Source organism: Hyalella azteca, unplaced genomic scaffold (genome assembly GCF_000764305.2).
Source record: "Hyalella azteca isolate HAZT.00-mixed unplaced genomic scaffold, Hazt_2.0.2 contig16879, whole genome shotgun sequence".
Taxonomy (NCBI): Eukaryota; Metazoa; Arthropoda; class Malacostraca; order Amphipoda; family Hyalellidae; genus Hyalella; species Hyalella azteca.
The window spans coordinates 25,155-45,056 of record NW_025946686.1 but is presented as its reverse complement, the minus strand read 5'-3'; the positions used below and the strand labels follow the sequence as shown (position 1 = coordinate 45,056).

General features: G+C 40.1%; 1 protein-coding gene across 1 annotated transcript in view; it reads right to left on the bottom strand.

Moving 5' to 3' along the window:
• LOC108680789 (protein crumbs) overlaps positions 1 to 19,902 on the bottom strand; it is a 32,657-nt gene that overhangs the window by 8,016 nt on the left and 4,739 nt on the right. The gene's annotated exons all lie outside the window — the stretch shown is intronic.

Sequence of the window (19,902 nt, the reverse complement as noted above, 5' to 3'; positions counted from 1 at the left end):
CTATATCACATGAAAGAAAAAGCACGGTACCATAACTAGCTGACTGTTGCTCATGGTGCCAGGCATTGTCTGTAAGCATCTCGCATCTAGCCAAGAATATTTTCTGTCATGTCGATGTCAGACATGTTCGCTTGCCCGTACATATTATTTTGGACGTGTAGACAAAGAGATATCCAAGTGCCTTGACGCAACAGATGATAAGGAGGTTGTGGTATCGTGAGTGGCAGCCTCCTCTTTCAGGGCCTGTCATGACGGCTGGCCTGGGGGATTCCTGGTCTATTCACTCAATATTAAGCTGCCGGGCCTTTGATTCCTAGGAGTAACTGACGTTTGCTCAGGGAATTATGGCTGCTATGCCGTAATTTTCATCGATGGTGAGAAGGCACGTTCCAGATCAGGCATGCAAACAAGAATCACAGTCGAAGCTCTCAGCAACTGCCGTATCTTGTTCGCATTCTGTTCTTCCGGGATTGCAGTTCTCAAGCTCCCGATTAAGCTTAATACGGTGAACAGTTCGAGTATGTATGATGCTCAGAAAGGATTTTAAAATGTATAGGAAAGTTTTCTCAAATTATCGGTAAAATAGTTCAATGCCTACCATAAAATAACATTGATTATGCGTATGAGCTCTAACCTGTTTTTTCTCGTTTGCCTTGCCAGTGATATTAAAACGCGAAGTTTCCCTTGTTAGCTGTTCTGAAACTATTTTTACCTTAAAACAGAATTCATCAACTGGAAAGGTAAATTAAAACACAAATTGTTTCCCCATTTCAATTATGTTTTCGTATTAATATTCTGGATGAGTGAGTTCCTGAGTATGGAATTAGGCGAGAGTAACTAAGTTAATTTAAACTAAAATTGCGTTATTCTTATTCTAATTTAATCCTCTTTGTTCTAGCTGCTAACGTAGCTAATTTCTCAAATGTGTTAAAATAGGTTTTCATAGGTGACAGGCAGATCAATATTAAGCCAGCGGTATACTTTCATGCCACACATGGGATGTGACCGAAAGACCTTTTTTGCAATAGATATATAGAAATGACGTGGAAAGTTATAACCATTAAATCGGTAGTATTTCATTGTATTTTCCTTTTATTTATTTGTACTTCAACGTTCCCCTACAGCGACTCCTGTTTTTTACGCTCACCTGGAGCATTAAGTGCAAAAATAATGAGCGGCGCTCGCACCAAGCCAATGCAGCTCAGAGGCACTCTCATTGCACACATGCAAATTCCGACAACGGGGAGTTTGTCTAAAATTGGCGCAGCAATCAAAATGATATGTTTTGCATACAAAAAACAATTAGCTGATGTACTTACAAGTCCGTCAGCCCAGTTGAAGAACACAACAACCACTGCTCATTTGGGTATCCTAAATTAAATGACATTCACACATTTAGGCATGTGAAGCGTGGCTTTATGAAATATGATTCGCTCCCAAGCACGCCTAATTAAATGTCAATTGAGCTGATGTCTTTACTTACTAGTTATAAGCACGACTTGCATACAGGGTAATCTGCAAATAATTTATAAACAAGTAAGTCAAAAAAAATTTGAGCCCTTTTGGGCCCAGACGTTTCTAATTCAGAAGGCACAGCATTGTAATTTAATTTTAGCTTATTTCTTCTTCAATATTTTTCCTGATTTTCTATCATACGTCATTTCAGATTTTTTTCGAGTTTTGGAAGGTCCTAGCACAATCTATATAGGAAAAATTGAATATTATACACAACTCTGTGTGCATTTCTGTCAGATGGAGTAAAATAAATAACGTTTAGAGGATCTTGTATAGTTTTAGATAAATTTGAAAATTAATTATAATAGATGCTACTGATAGTTTAACAAATCGTCCTGAACTTGACCACAAAATCCATCACAGAAAGCGGGCGCGTCTGTTCCAACGCTCGCTGGATATCGAGAACGTTGACTGCCTCACTTCCCCCAAAAAACTTTCTAAAGATCCTCATTTTGTCGCAATTCTGAGGCATAAATCTAGTGTCATTAAAAACTTAGGAGTTATTATGACATTTAGTTGGAGTATTTATTTGCATTTCATCTCTCTACGTTTGGCCGACTGAAATAAAACGGAGCACGGCAAGGACAGTAGCAGGAAATCGAGAGCGTGAAGACTAAGAAGACAGAATCTTTTAAGTTTATCCGCTAAGATTAAAAGTTTGCGGGACATTCGTTATGTTTGATTTCAAAAGGAGAGTTAATATTTTAAAACAGAAATTGCCAGATGAATTCAAACAAGATTGCTCCAAAATGTTTTTAACAATAAAATTCTGTGATATTATATTTGACCAGTATTAATTTGATCTCGATTATCATGCAAGTTTTAAACTTTTGACTCGATGTTTTTAGTTTTGCACTGTTTTACTTAGTGTAATGGTGTTATTGCCTCTTTATGCTTATTAGCGCATTTTCTCATTTATGGAAAAAATGCACTATTGTGCTCGCCATGTCCGTCCGTCCGTCTGTCTGTCTGTCCGTCTGTCTGTCCGTCTGTCCGTGACCTCAAATTTTCGTCGATGAGAATATGCGCTCTCTGTCACTCACTGCAGTGAGTACTGAGTTATATTTTTTTCATTAGGACATTCGGTTTTCTGTTTTCTTAAGGTTTTATCAATCGGTGTGATTATTTTAGAAATTTATTGCTTATTTGTTGTCGTCGTCATCTTGTTACCATTAGAATAGAGTTTTATACCTATTATGTTGCCGGGGGAAGCTATTTTAGCTTATATGGGCATTCACCTGGAAGCCTTGCTATTTTATTTCACGTTTCTTTCATATTACAGTGTAACGTGTGCTCCTGTGTAAAATAAATAGATCAAATCAAAAGAAAATCAAATCAAACAATCCATGCGTGAAGTAATCTGCACGAGATAGGCGTTTATCCGTAACTTTTAATGTAGATAGGAAGAATATGGTTAAAGTTATATTTAAATGTATGAAGAACTTTTAAAATGAAAGTAACCAGATGCCGAAGGTTGAATAAAAGTTGTCAGAGTTGAAGTTACAAGTTGAGACAAAGAGGCTAAAGAGAAAATTGTATGACTGTAATATTTCATTAACGAATGGAAATTGAACCTCAAGTTAAAAAAAGTATTAGCTCAAGTCAAGTCATCGGTATCCTGCAGCGACAGTTTTTTTGTAACTGAAGCAAAAACGAACATTAATGGAAGTCAAGCTAAACGAGGGCTGCATACTGTCCCAGGCGCTGCTTGTGCGCGGGTGTTTAAAGTCGCGCTGTAAAGCACTGCAGTCGCAATGAAGCTCGCAAATGTTGGGATACACTGCCTCCTGAACAACCCTGTTGAGCGTGTCTCCTTTCTATCTTCAGAAATTCAGATATTTTTTGTGTTTTTTTATTTAGCCTACGAACGTCTAGTGTTGAATGAAAGTTAAATGATGATAAATGATAAATGCGAGAGCCAAAGTTTAACAGCAGCCGCGAACGGTTTAATAGACGGTCCAGTTTCAGGGATACCAGATTATGAGGAACTTATAATTATCTACCACATGACTGACTGCTATTAATCGAGTAGAAAATCGAAGAGACATTTTTTAGGATATTCCAACTCGATGCTCTGTTGAATCAAATAAATAAATACAAATAAATTAATGTTATTGGCTTGGTGAAAGCATTAGCTTGAAATGTTTAAGATAAAAAGGTTCCTCATGTTTCGTTCAAAACCTATTTGCTTATTTTAAATTCTCAACTTGGCTTCATTACTTGAGGTAAAATTGTTCTCTTTTGTCAGATCTGCTGGGAAGCGGGGCTGTATGGTCTAGCAGATGCCGCGGCCGACGGTTATGTAGCCTTTAAAATTTCCCGGCCTTGGTGATAATTTCTCCTTTGATGACGGTGCTTTGAAGATTGTTATCTAATACCTCAGCAGCCTGCGCAGAGAGCCCGCAAAATGAACCAACACTAAAATGTCTTATCTCGAAAGCTGCTTCAGGTCACGAGCGGTAGAGAAAAAGTTGTCCAGAGAAGACATCAAAGAAAGCTTTGAGATGCCCTCCGAGTCTCGCTTTATTCCCTCTCTCTTTCTCTTCATCTCGTTAAAACTCATCGTCCGAAAACAAACTCACAAACCAAAATATATGGCCTTGAAAATACTGGAACTTTTCGCCTGGGAAGTTTTTATGGTAGGCATTAGTTATCGTTCAGCCTTATTTTTCTCGCCTCGTCCAGCTGCTGTAGAATTTTTGCAAGTATTGTGGACAAAAAACGGGCGACGTGTTGGGTTCGTCCATTAAATTATTCCTGGAACGACGAAAAACGCGCCCTTGTGGGGAAAAATTCTAGTGGATTGGATCCGTTTTTAGAATATGCCTATCAAAATCTATGGTTTTTAGAATAGGTCTATCAAAATCCATTGTTCTCTTTAACGAATGTGAATTGTTGGGTAAATGTTTCAAAGCGTAATTTGCTGGATAATTCTACGAATTTTGGAAACAAATTTAACATCTGTGCGAAAAAATTCCATCGATATTCATTAACAGGGCGTAATTTTCAAACAACCACAATTAAACTTGCATCATGTGAAATATTCAAGCCAGCAAGATAACAGTTGAAACTAAAAGATGCTCCATTATTTTAAAATTGAAAAAGTGCAGTAGTTTTTCGTTTCAAGTTATCACATTGATTTTAATTAGATTTTGTCACAGCAACAGCATTTTTTACAAAAAAACATTCGCCCTATTTTCAACCAAATCGGATTTTCCTTCAGCGTTAAATTTTCTTGTGGAGTATAAACAGTGCAACATAAATGCACAATGGCTGGAAATTGCGCAAACATTGCAATGTAAATATTATGTTATATTTCAGCCATGAAATAAAATGTTTTTAGCCGAGCAAGCATAGGTGCCGTTAGCCCTATAAATGGCGCAGGACTAAGGGATTATGTGATGCTTACTTCACAAATGCTTCTGTTACAATCTTACTTGTGCGCATGCAGCTGTCGCCTGAAGCCATCGTGAAGCTGCAAGTAAAACTCCACAAAAATTCCTATACGTTTTCCTTTCTGTTTCGTTTTATTTAGATTTCCACTGAGCTGGAATAAAGAATTCGAGAATTTTCAATCTTTTTGCCCGGCCAAATATTTGTTGTTGTATTATTCTTTTGTGTGTGACAACATCGGTCGAAAAGTTTGGAGAAGAGTTTGGGGCAATGGTTGTTCTCACTCAAAACTTTTGGATACCCACAACTTACATGAAATCCAAAGCATGAAATCCAAAGTTTACTGCCGCGAGGTGAAAGTTGAAAATTCTGCATAACAGGAATCTCTGATGTTTTACAATTTCTATCAATTTTGTTTGGCTTTGACCGAGCAGAAATTTGTCATATTTTTCACAGGAAAACTAATAAGAGTTTTAGCAAACGACCTTTTTAGAGTGACCAACTCGTATGTAAATTATCTAATTACTAAATATCCATTCCATTATTTCAGTCGACAATTGAATGCCAACATACGGGTATAATATAGCATCGAAAAGAAAAGTGTTCCTTGGATAAACAGGAAATTTTTATTGTATTTCGTTCTGTACTCTGCCGTCCTCGTTAAATATATCTGGGTTTATGTCTCTTGAATATCATTTTAATTGAAATAAAACGGGATTAGACGAACGTTTACGGTTCAGTTTAATGTGTGCAAGCCATGCATATACGGAAAATGATGATTAATAATGTAGGCGATCAACTTTATTCCACGAATGTTTACTTTACCCTATCAGTTAATTTTATTCATTAAAACAATTAAACATATAAAATTTTGGATTATTCATACGAAATTAAAAATTTATCCAGTTAAATCCAAACGAATACCGATGAAATAATTTGAAATAATATTTTTGTTTCGTCTCATTGAATCATTTCATGGAACCTATAGTGTTCTCTTCACACATTATCATTCAAAGTCTAGCAATGCACACTATAATCAAATGCTCAAATATTCAGACGCAGTACAATGTAAGAGAAATTTTTGACTAAAATTTGTATGCAAAAGAACGCATAGGCCCGCATGACGACCAAGCTTTCATCGCGGCCTCGCATGCGAATTAAGTTGAGGCGGCCAGCCCTCTACTGCACCCCTGCTCAGAATTGCTACGTCATCATGTTTAACTTATTATTTTCTGTTAATATTCAACCTTATTGATATGGAATTTTGTGGTCTATAGATAAGAATAAAAGCCTTGGCACTTGAGGTAGTGGAAATTTACCGGTTCGGAATGTATGTATTATGCTGTTATTGAAACATTATAAACTGGGAAACTACTTACAGCGGCCCCACACAAGAGGAAGCTGCCCGCCGTCTCGCCCAAATTTTCTTGGCTTGAAGGCTCGCCCATATTTCCCAATTCAGACAAAAATTCACACAATGGGCGTCATCAGAAGCTAATTTTTCCTTTCCAAGGCGCTGCAGTAAAGCTGATGATCGACATTGAGGAACTGCTGAAGGATACCTTTTCTCGACAGTAATGATTGAATCCTCTTATGAACATCAACGTATTCATTTCTATTAATTATTCTCTGTGCTCATCCCCGGATTTTTTCTGTAGAGTCCGGGGTATAAACGATGCGTGGATGTTATATGTAGTTATGATCTATGCAAGCATTATTGAAATCTTTTTATAGTTATTTCGCTGTCACTTATGTAGTCGCTCATGCAATTCCTCTCAGTCATCTTTGCTTCATATCCAGCATCCATTCACACAAAGATGTTCATCAGTCAAAGAGATAACCGCTTTCTTGCAGACGGCAACTCATTTCTGTAAACTGACACTTTTTTGTGTCGTCATTCCAATATATTGCGTATGTAAATTTATAATCTGCGTCACTTAATTCATTTTGGACGCTCGATATTTGACTTTACCGAATATGCATCTGAGTTTTATATTCGGAGCAATTGAAGTTTGATCCGAAAACTTTTAAAGTAAACATTTGATAGGTTGTGAGTAATGTAGCAAGTAATAACATGCGAGTAATTAGCATTAGGCATGTGAATAATTTGTTTTCTGGCTGCATACTATCCATATTTAATGTACCCGCAATCTGCTCTTAAAATAAAATAAACACGGAATGCACGAGGCAGCAGCAAAATGAAACAGTACACACGGGCTGCATGCCGCAGCAGCAAAATGAAACAGTACACACGGGCTGCATGCCGCAGCAGCAAAATGAAACAAAATAAACACGGCATGCCTGCCGCAGCAGCAAAATGAAACAAAATAAACACGGCATGCATGCTGCAGCAGCAAAATGAAACAAAACAAACACGGCATGGATGCTGCAGCAGCAAAATGAAACAAAATAAACACGGCATGCATGCTGCAGCAGCAACATGAAACAAAACAAACACGGCACGGATGCTGCAGCAGCAAAATGAAATGGAATAAACACGGCACGGATGCTGCAGCAGCAAAATGAAATGGAATAAACACAGTCTGTATACGCTGCTGCAACAAAGCTATTTGTTCCCGCTAAATTTTTCAGGCTCACCTTCACTTTTATTGAATTTGCGTGCGTGGAATTGTAACAAGCGGTACACGCTCATTAGCCTTTAATAATTGCACAAATTGAATTAGCCTTTAATGATTGCACAAACAGCAATCGATTCCAAGCATGTGGGGCGACGGAGAGTTTTATCAAGGATTTTTAGCACATTTTCTCATTTATGAAAAAAATGCATTATTGTGCTCGCCATGTCCGTCAGTCCGTCCGTCTGTCTGTCCATCCGTGACCTCGTTTTCATCGACGAGAAAATGCGCTCTATATGTCGCTCACTGCAGTGAGTACTGAGTTATATTTTTTCTAGCCTTTAACGGCAAGTTCATAACATCGCGTGATCTATAATGTTATGTAGAAGAGCATCATATATGTTGTAATATGCAATTTTACATTAATTGATCTAGGGTTTAAATTAGCGTCTCCCGATCTAACTTGTAATGTATAGGATCGCATGATTTATATATATAAACTGAATGTACAAGTACTTAGTACCGGTACTTGAAATAATACAAAGTTATATTTTTTAATTAAGTTATGTGTAGCAACACGAAGTTTAGCTGCGCTAATTGGTTATGATAGCGGGTTGACTTCAGCATTTGCTAATTAATACCATTTCCTCTATTCCCGACAATAATTAACTAATGTAAATAACCAAGCAAGTAAATAACCAAGCAATGTTAATTGAAGAAAAACTTTCCAACTCACAATCATCATGGAACTCCCATACAACACACGCTCACAAACTCGCTACACACCACTTCAATAGGTTATCCGCTAATACATTGTAGGCTTCACGAATTAAAATTAAACTTTTCAAATCCTCCTCTTTAATTAAGCTTAGTCTAATGATGATTATTTTTCACAATAAAATGTCAGGTTTAATACCGTAAGATACGTAGGTGTTGTACAGTAGATACGGTAGGTGAAACCACAGTTTCCGACCTCACGCAAAAATATCTCCAAACAAAAATGCCCCGGCACCATGACCTTGCAGTCTAGTAGCTAGTAATTCAAATCATCTCCAGTTTTGAAAAGATCTTGTCCAAGGCCTGTTTTTAGATCTCCTGTGAACACGTCATGAAAAATACAAGAAAAAGACGACAGGCCTCACCAGGCCTACTCTTTATCGCCGACAACATTATGCTGTGCTATATTAGTATATACCTGTACATTATCGGATAAATGTTTTAGCTCTTAAGGGAAATGATTTTTTTAACTTATTTTTGATTAAATGATTGTTGCGTGGATGGCCGGTTTAAAGATCTGACTGCAAGTAAACTCGCTCACGATTCTTATTCAAGCACAGCAACAAACATTCGTAAATATATTGTAGATGTTTTAAATACATTCTGCATAAGCCTCGTACTAACGAGATCAATAATTTTTGAAAATACAAATACATGACATACTCGGAATGAGCGTCATGCTTATGTTTCGATATGCCTTGTAGTTTTCTCAGTGCATTCCTTGCTGAAGTTTTTCGCAACAAGGCATCCTTTCAAGGTAATAAATTTGAAAATATGCGTTTTTTAGGATTAAGATTAGGAATCAAGAAGTATTTCTGCAGTGAACAGAGCCGTGACATCTGACCGACTCGGGCGAGTTTCATTCAATTTACATTGCACGTGTTGTGGTATAATAAATTAAATTTCTGCTCTTCTCGTTTTCATTATTTTCAAAATATGAACTCAAAATTCAATAGTAGAGCTGCTTTACAACTAAACATTTTAATCCATTCATGCATTCTGAGCTAGATAATTAATTTCACTTCATTTGCCTCTCTGTATCTTCCTATTGCGGCTTCCGCCCCAGCGACTCTCTTAATAATGCAATGTAATCCTCAATTAATTTAATCAGGTCGTCGTTATATTTGCATGCCGGCGCTCGATATCTTGATTGTTTCAAGTGAACGCTTTGTTCAGTTAGGTCGGAGACTAGGGTCTGTTATATCATATCTGCAATCGAATGATATTCTATCATTGTTTATAGTCATGATCATTAATTTTCAATTGCTATCATATAGCACATGCAGCTGCGGAACTTCTGAGTAACGCCGACGTTGTACTCGATATGGCCTAAATTTACCACGCCTGTTTAAATTTACCACGCCAGGACCCTTTCAATTTGAATAGTTACTAGTTTGGAACAACATCCGCCAATCTCTGACGGCCTTCCAAGCTAAATCCACCAATCGCAGGCAATAAATCGGCTGTTACGTGTACCTGAGATAGTTTTAATAGTACGGCCCAGAAAAGATACGCGGGATATTTTCCGCTCTTCCTGTTAAAGAGAATTGAATTCTCAACCCATTGCTCAAGCCACCAACTCTTCCGCGAATAACATAAATTGACTCCATATTTTAGACTCATTATTGTACCAGTTTTTATCGTTCGTGAAGAGCCTCGTTATCTCTCGTCCATAGAGTGAGTGGATTTAAAACTGTGGAATTCACATCACGAAAATTCACTCCGACTTGCTAACATATGTGACTCTGAATATTAATATGAATATTCGTAGGGGCTATCTATGAAGCTTGAGGACAGGACGTCTGGTTCAGTATAAGATTATTCCCATGCATGGGACAGCCGTTAAAGCAGAGGCTGGCTCAGCAAAAATTGGAAGGCAATAAAAGGCTGGTGATGCTAGAAGTGGAAGGCAAGACGCAGCAGCGACAACAGCTGAAGGCCATAAAGTTTATAATGGCCGTCCTAAACGCAGCCATAACCCATATAACGCACATCTTAAGCGATCGTAAAGCGTCCATCCCTGGAACTGCATTGCAATTTAGCTGCTAATCTCCAAACGACGTTCCCAGGGTATCAAACTGTGCCGAACTGAAGTTGTAATTCTTAATTTATTTAATTGTCTATTTTATAGAGGCTTTCTTGCGAAACAGCATTGTTACATCATGAACAAAAATCAGCCACAGCTGGGATAAATGCATGAAATCCACTTGATGAACGCCATTCAGTTTCATTTCAAGAAAGGCCATATATGCTTTCTATAGATCGCACTCCCTCATTACTTCTCGGGCTTCAGGCACACGCTTCTAGATCTACACAATTAATTAAAGATACATGATTTTATTTGAACCTTAATGAAGCAACAACAATTGATTGTCTAGCTCCGTTTCTCTCTCAAAGTTATTGCTTAAACGTCACATTTTTTGAATTAGTAACAATGAAACAAAATTGTGATTACAACAAATATTTTTATTTTCTCAGAGACCGCAATCTCTGCAAAACGACAACCTCAATAGCTGGGCACGAGAGCGATGTTAAGATTTAGGACTTTATTAAGGTGCCTAAGATTAGAGGATCAAATCTCTCTCTCGATGCTGACGATTGGGTCCCAATATTCTGAACGTTCCCAATAATCTCCTCTCGGCACCTTTGGTAAGGCATTAAATGCCATTAAACAGCCTCTGTCCTAACACGGACAATTATCCCTCAAAAAGTGTCTCTACTCTAGCAGCGGCTCGATTAGTATTAAATGTCCCTATTTTGGAGGTCTCACTTTCAAATTTGGGCGCCAGTCCGAATTGGGAGCTATCTTCCAAGCGTACAGTATGATAAATATCTTTCTTCTCCTCTCCGTAGAGTACAGTCCCAGGTGTTTCAACCTGTCTCAGTTGTTCAGCTCCAGCTCACTCGTACCGCTAATCCTGTACGTGAAGGTCCGCTGGACTGACTCCAGTTTCCGCACCGCGCCCTCATTAGCGGCGTCCAAAGGTGGCAGCAGTACTCAAGACTGGAGAGCACTGGGGCTCTGAACAGTGTAATCATTGGCTCTTCATCCCTTGTTCGAAATGACAGCCAGATCCATCCCATCAGTTGTTTGCCTCGAGCAACTATTTCCTCGATGCGGTCATCGAACGTAGTTTCGGTATTCATCAACACTCCGAGATCTCGAACAAGTTGCTTCTCCTCAATTTCTGTGCCATCCGATGTCAAGTAGCGATGTGGCATCCGATATCTGTGCCGACTCTGTTGAATTGCATATTATTCACTAGGGCCCAATCGTAGATTATCGACAAGTCATCCTGTAACCTCTCGCAGTCTTGGTCATCTGAGATCCTCTTTAGCACTCTCGTATCGTCCACAAATGACGATGAAGATGCGTGGGTAAGCTCCGAGTCCCAGGTGTCAGCGATGCGGGTGAGGAAGAATCGGTCCAAGCACTAAGCACTGTGGCACTCCAATTTCCACCCTCGCTTCTCGATTTTGAGTTTCCAATTGCGACAGCTTTTTCTCTATCCGTAGGGAAGTTATGGATCAACCACAGCAGACTTCCTTCTACCCCCAACAGCCTCAGCTTTCTGAAGAGCACCCCATGGTCAACTTTGTCAAAAGAATTAGCAAAGTCCAGTTATACCACGTCCGCTCCAGCTCCCTCCTCCAGTAAGGCCACAAGGCGGTTATGGTGCTCCCATAACAGTAACATACAGGAACGATTTCACCGGAAACCATGTTGTCCGTTATTATTCAGTTCGGCCTCTTCATATACTGGACAAGCTTCGTGGCCGCTACCTTCTCAAAAACCTTCATCACTTGTAAAAATCAAGGTCACAGGTCTGTAATTTTGGAGCCTGTCCCTCGGATCTCATATGAGGATTTAAGTTTTAGTCCCATTTTGAGTACCTCAGGAATAATTCCCTCCATCATCGAGGCTTTGCTAGCATTGTGAGTGGAGCCTTCGGTATTCCAACACAACAAACTTCTTCAACAGCACTGCCGGAATTCCAACGGGTCCTGGTGCTGAAAACGTCGAGAGTTTTGGTCCAAACTCAATGTTCTCCACCCTCTTCCGCCTGGCAGCTTCTGCGATCCCATTAACTCACACATGCCCTGGTCATCTACGACAAGGAATATCGTTATCTTTCAGCTGGCTCACTGGTGTCTTTATTTTAGCCATGGACTGAGCATATTTAAAGATATACTTAGGGTTCTCTCAGATGACCTCAACTACTCGTTCCTCTGCAGCTAATTATTTCTTCCTGTGAGAGTCCAGCAACTTACGTTCGGTTTCCTCGTTGAGTACTAATAGTCTCTGTCTCTTCAGATCACTAGTGGATTTTGCTATTTGTTTATTAAATCGTGTGCGTTTTCTCATGAAGGCTCGTCTGTCTCCCAGAATGCTGCGGACTTTAGAGCCCAATTTTCTTGGGTTATGACACACACACACCTGTACTAGTTTCTCGCATAGTCTTGCGCCCATTTCCTCTGCATTCCTCCCATAAAACTCTTCTCGCCAATCGGTTTCGTCAAGTTCATTCCAAATTGCATCCCAATCCGTTATTCGATGATGGAAGTTCAGCCCTGGCAGTCCCTCTTGGGTTATAAACCTGGGCTGGGTTTGTATTCCAATTTTCGGTTCCACCATCACCAGGCGGGGGTCGGATATAGTGAGGTCAACCCGAACGTCAGCCACCATTTTATCAAAATAAGTAATGAAGATATCGAGGATATTGTTTTCCCTTGTCGGCAGCCGTACTTGCTGACTGAGCACGTGTTTCTCAGAAAACTTCACTATTTTGACTTCTTGACTTCTGTCGCGGTCACCAACCTCCAAGCCGCCATGGCATGTTCTATGGATAGTGGGAGGTTGAAATCCCCTCCCCCAATATCAGGCTGGGGGCTGGATCTCCCAGTCCAGCCACCCTGGTCTCTATTTCCTTAGGGGTTTCGTTAAAATTTCACAATGGGCAGACAGGCGGCCTATAGACTATGCCTCCGCTGAGTTTTTTTTATGTGGAGTTGCACGTGTTCAACGAAGCCATCAATTTCCAGATTCTGATCTCAATTCCACCGGGCTTCCTGCGCGGGAGTTTCTAAGGTAAACAATTACTTCTCTCTTCTTCTACACTTCCACTCGGTCCGAACGACAATGTTGGAATCCTCCCGTTGCAATTTCTGCATCAAGGAGTTCTTTTCTTAGGTGGGACTCCGTTAGTGCAATCATAAAGATCCTACCCTCGTCGCCCATCTCTCTCAGCACGCCAACCATGTGACGCGCTCTTTACGGAAAGAGCCCCTCGAAATTGGCGAGCAGAAAGCCAGACTCTTCCCTTCTTTGTGTTCTTACCTGCAACGACAGCGCTGTGTAAGGCGTCCGTGACCCAGCACCTCCTTCATCTGGAGTTGCATTAGTTCCAGCTGATACAGTTGGTGTTGCATTTGTCTAAAAAAGCATGTCTAAAAAAGCACTGAGGGAAACCTCTAAGCCCCCTCGCGCTCCTCTATCCCATACACAGCTAAGTCGTCCGTCCTTCTCCATGGACTCCGCTAATTTTCGCACGGAGTCCATGACCATTTGTGATGTTGAGGTGATTTCTTCCACCGTCTGTTTTAAAGTTTTTCAAATTTTTTTCTTATTTTATTTTTTTAAAGGAATCACAATATTCGTTCACTTCACACTACTGTCAAAGCCACTGCTCAACTCACTTTTTTTCCTAACATCACTAGCACGAGTCTGAACGTTCGCTCTCTTGACAGGAATTGCAGAGGCCAGCACGGCTGCAGCTCCTCACACTTGGCCGACGTAAAGAAAACTTTTCGCCGGACTTTGGGTTTTTTGCTGAATAAAGTTGGCTGGTCGGGACGCTTCATTGAGAAAATCCATGTATATAAATCAAACATTATTTTTTGAAAGGAATTTTATTTCGTAGTTCAGGGTTAAGGAAAACAGCAAACAGTTTCCTTCTTATTCGCTAAAAGCAGCCATTCTGGCGCAATTCGCTGGAGTAAAGCCAATTTAGCCAAAAAAGCTTGTATTAAGTAATATGCTTGCAACAACGGAGATAAATGCATATATTTTCAGTATCAATAAGCATAAATGATAATAATTTTAAAATAGAAAATTTAAAAGCCTCTGCAGAACTGAGAGGAATGCGCTTAGCCTAGACAATTTGTGTAACATTAGTTGTCTTTCCCCTGAACCAATACTCGAAATACATCGATACATGCAGAAAAAAATAATCTTCAATTGTTATTTAGCCGTCCACAGAAACTCAGAGGGTACATATATTTCAGTTTGCAGAACTAAGTCTATTCAGTTAAAAAAATAAAAACTACCAGCCATCAAATCGTTGCGTTACTGTTGAGAAAACGAAAATTATTATTCCAAGCATCAGCTCATCAAGTTCAAAAATTTGACGTAGAATTTAGTTTTCACCCTTTTCATTCCGATTATTATTCCTTTCGAACATCCTAATACAATAACCCCTATCTGAATTAAAAAATAATTTCACGCTAGATCAATTATAGAATTATAGTTTTCGCTATCACATTTCCCTATAGCGCTCAACGTCTTGAAAAATACAACAATCTCATCAAGTTTAAATCAATCACGCGGAAAGCTCTATTCCTGGGTGGGTGAGGGGGGGGGGTTGGCCAATTACCCGTTTTTCTTGACGTTATCACGTTTTATCTTGTAGCTATTTTACCATAATACGTCTCTCTGCTCCAATGCTTCCTTAGTGTCATTCTGAGCGTGTGAGGACAGGCTCTTGACTAGCGTGTGAAAACAGTCTCTTGACTAGCGTGTGGGGACATGCTCTTGACTAGCGTGTGGGGACAGGCTCTTGACTAGCGTATGGGGACAGGCTCTTGAATGGCGTATGAGGAGAGGCTTTTGACTATCGTGTGGGAACAGGCTCTTGGCCATAGTTTGAGGTCTGCCCTTGACCATCGTGTGAGGACAGGCTCTTGACTAGCGTGTGAGGACAGCCTTTGACCATCGTGTGAGGACAGCCTTTGACCATCGTGTGAGGACAGCCTTTGACCATCGTGTGAAGACAGCCTTTGACCATCGTGTAAGGACAGGCTCTAGACGAGCAAGTTTGGCAAGTCAAGAGGCGCTTCACAGCTCCTCAAGAACCGCGCGCACTCCGAGCGTCGCGCACAGATGCGCTTCCATCAATTTTACGGGCGATGCTCGGACAGCGGATAGCCGCGGGGCGCCGGCCTCGACGCTTATCAAGCTGACGGAAATACGTTGACTCTTCGTCGGCTGCCGGAGTACAGGAATAGCCAGCCATTTCTGGTGAAATATTGTGGACATTTCTCAGCAGTATCTCTCGCAGGTTCTTCATCATGTAATTTTATAGCATCAATAACTCATTGTTCAAGGTGAAATTATGGCACACGTTGTGACTTTTTTCTGTCATAACTCATTTCATTTTGGATGTTTAAACATTGCCCAACAAAGCTTGCTGTCGCTCGTTGGCCGAGAAGACCGAACTTTTTCCGTGAACATCTGAGCCGCCGTCCAATAAAATGCTGATCGTAGTCTTCGCTATGAACTATTGAGTCTACAACGCACGTGCACTTCGTGCAGTCAATAATTAGAAAATAAAGTTTTTACGAATCTAAGTTTCAAAAAATTTTAGATATTTATTTTTGAGTGGATTATCTCTAAGTCTGGATATTCAATATAATCATCGTCTACTGAGAAATCAGCAATAAATTTTTTTAAACAATGTTGACATTTAAAATCAGTTAAAACATGGAAATTTACCCTCGGAGTAAAAAAATGCAAACGATGCAAATTTCAAAATTGCACATATCAATGATGCATGTTCTTACAATATTTTAAATTGTTCGCTTCAGTTAATAGGTAATAAGCCTCATAATATCTATATACTTTTCTACTCCATTTATGATGTGCAACTGCAACATATCGGGACATACTCGTACCTCAAAATATCGAATGGCTTGTGAGAGCCTCTAATGCCAACTGTCACAGTTGTCGAGATCTGTAACAAAAAATTGCAAAGTTTTCGCCAAAATTTACCGTTTTGCTCCAGCCTGTGATTGCCAATGGTACGGTGGCATGAGGCAGCAGTGGCATGAGGCAGCAGTGGCATGAGGCAGCAATGGCATGAGGCAGCAGTGGCATGAGGCTGTTGTCAAGGTCCCTGGGGCATGTGGCGCGGTCGGCTTGTCTCTTGGATGAATCACAGCTTGGCGACGTGTGTTATTAAAGCCATCGGCGGGTAAAATAGGAGGTCTCGGTAAATAGGCGGAGAAATCCCTCGAGGGTTGCAGAGAGCGATTGTTCCCCTCAGAAAATTGTGCACCTCATGTGGCTTGCTCCACCGACAACGCCAATGTTCCTGCAAGAACCATTTAAAAGGAATGGCGAAGCAGCTTCCTGGTTTGGATATTAGGCCACAAAAGTTGAAGAAAGCAAAAGTCCATCCAGTGATAATGATGTTTACCCTGTCATTATTTTAATTAATAATTTTGGATCTCTTACAAAGATGTTGCTGATTCAATTTGAACCAAAATTTTTTAGTTTCCTCTGTAAATTAAATCAATCCATGATGAATTATGTTTTTTCTTCGTAGACGTTGAGAACTGAACTAGCGTGAGGCACGTATTTATGCGCTGCAGATCGTCCCCTTCGGCGAGACTTCAGTTCACAATTTGTTGTTGTAGTCTTTCTGCTTCAACCAACTTCAGGGGCTGCGCGAGAGACCTCGAGTTTCATGGTATACGAAATGGCTCCCATTTTTAAATTTCCGCTGCTGATAATTGATTTCTGCAGTCCGGATGTAACGTCGGAATTCATGGACTTCCGTGAACGAAACTCGCCACAGCACGGACTAAATTGCTGCGCGACTGAAGAGGCTTAAGGAAGCGCACAAAAATACGCGTGCGTTATCGGACACCGCGTCAGCATGCATCTCGCGTTTAAGTACAGTGTTTGGAAGCACCACATTCCTACGACAAACTGTATGCCATCAATTATCTTGTCCTAAATAATGTTTCCTTAAAGATATTGTGTTTTCAATCCAGATGAAGGCAAAGCAAAATCCCCCATTCAACATTAGAGTGCTCTTTAGCTTATAATCGCTGGGCCGACATTTCTATTCAACAGAGAGGTCTTGAACTTTTAAATTCTTAACGGTTGTCTAAATTCACAAGCTGGGTTTCTTCTGCAATATTGTCAGTATTACGTTAACCTATTTCGAATATTTATGACAACTAATGGCACTCCTCAATTAAGCACAAAAAGTTTATATATCACCCAAAACTGATACTTTACCTGCATCTTTCCAAAACTTTGATCTATTTATGTCTGATGACATCCTATATCAAGTATAGTATATCAAGTTGCGAATATCACGGTCCCGGAATATTGCCGAACACTCATCGTATCACTTTATGTCCTACCTATATCTTTAATTGATTGAGACAACAATTAAAAATAAACGTAGATAATTATAATTGAAGATAACTAATTGAATATAAACGCCAAACACGTGTTCGTTGTCTTAGTTATTGTTGCAGACAACAATTAAAGATAAACGTTGATAATTAAAGATAAATAATTAAATACAAACGCTGAACATGTGTTCGGCGTCTGAGTTATTGTTGCAGACAACAATTAAAGATAAACGTGGTTAATTAAAGATAAATAATTAAATACAAACGCTGAATGCATGTTCGGCACGTTTATCTTTATTTGTTGTCTGCAACAATACCTCATATGCCAAACACGTGTTCGGAGTTAACATTGACATCTGAGTTATTGTTGCAGACAACAATTAAAGCTCTTCGAACACTGCCAAGTTTGAGGAGCGTCCCTGAGCTCGTGATGCGATTAGCAGCTGTCAGAGGAGTCAAGTTTGCTGAGTGGCCACCGCCCGCGCTAACTAAACAAGAAATTAAAACGTTAACTTCGAACGCGAGTCACTTCTTCAATATTCTCTTTTTTTCGATTGCACGACTTCTCACCTTGAATGATTGTCATACAAATGATTTGCAAATATATCGCTATATATATGTATTTGTGTGTTTAATATGTACTTGAAGGATTATAAGTTTAATCCCGTGTTTTATGTGGCTTGGTTGAACATATTTGAAAACACAATTCATCAACTAAACAACCCACCTACAAATGCCTGGTTGTTTCAAGAGGTCAGCTTCACCGCAGCCCCGGCAGACGCTGCAATATGAAGCAAATAAGACGCTGCGATCGAGTCAAGGCAATCACCAACCGGAAACCCAGGCTCGCTTCTTTGTTCGCTGCCCGCGATGAAATATCGCGGTACGTTGGGGGTGGGGTTCGGGGCTTTGTATTATTTCTCTATGGCATGAGGTACGTGGTACGTGGGTCGGGCTACGGGATGTGGTACGTGGCGCGAGCTACGGGATGTGGTACGTGACTCGAGCTACGGGATGTGGTACGTGGCTCGACGTACGGGATGTGGTACGTGGCTCGAGCTACAGGATGAGGTACGTGGCTCGAGCTACGGGATGTGGTACGTGGCTCGAGCTACGGGATGTGGTACGTGGGTCGAGCTACGGGATGTGGTACGTGGGTCGAGCTACGGGATGAGGTACGTGGGTCGAGCTACGGGATGAGGTACGTGACTCGAGCTACAGGATGTGGTACGTGACTCGAGCTACAGGATGTGGTACGTGGCTCGAGCTTTGTGGTACGTGACTCGACCTACGGGATGTGGTACGTGGCTCGACGTACGGGATGTGGTACGTGGCTCGAGCTACGGGATGTGGTACGTGACTCGAGCTACGGGATGTGGTACGTGGCTCGAGCTACGGGATGCGACACGTGGCTGGAACAGTGCATAGGTTGGTGACACAAAAAATGCTCCAAAAAAGTTCCAAACTGACAATCTCAAGGAAATTTTTCCGCAAGTTCAACTTATTGCGGAACTTCATTTCGCAGAACGAAATCTCGTCTTGAAATCTTGACTCTAGCTGAAAATTCAATATTCAGAAAATCTAATAAGAAACAGAGACTGCTCGATATTTAATACCAAAGTTTCCGTTTTTGTTTTTTTTTTCATAGGGTGAGAAATTAAATATCATCACAGAAAATATTTCTGGATCTGTGACATATCAAAGCTTCGTGGACGGTCCATTTCCATCGCTGAGAAAAGCTTCAGCGTTCAATTTCATTAGCGAGAGCAAACTATTGAGAACACCTTATTTTCGTGCAGCTACCGAATTTGGAAAATATAGTAACTTACCAGTCATATTTATTAAACATCTAATCCTACGATCCTACATGTTAAACATCTAATCCTACAATCCTACATGTTAAACATCTAATCTTACAATTCTGCATATAAAACATCTAATCCTACAATCCTACATGTTAAACATCCAATCCTACAATCCTACATATAAAACATCCAATCCTACAATCCTACATGTTAAACATCCAATCCTACAATCCTACATATAAAACATCTAATCCTACAATCCTACATGTTAAACATCTAATCCTACAATCCTACATATAAAACATCTAATCCTACAATCCTACATATTAAATATCTAATCCCACAATCCTACATATTAAACATATAATCCCACAATCCTACATATTAAACATATAATCCCACATTCCTAC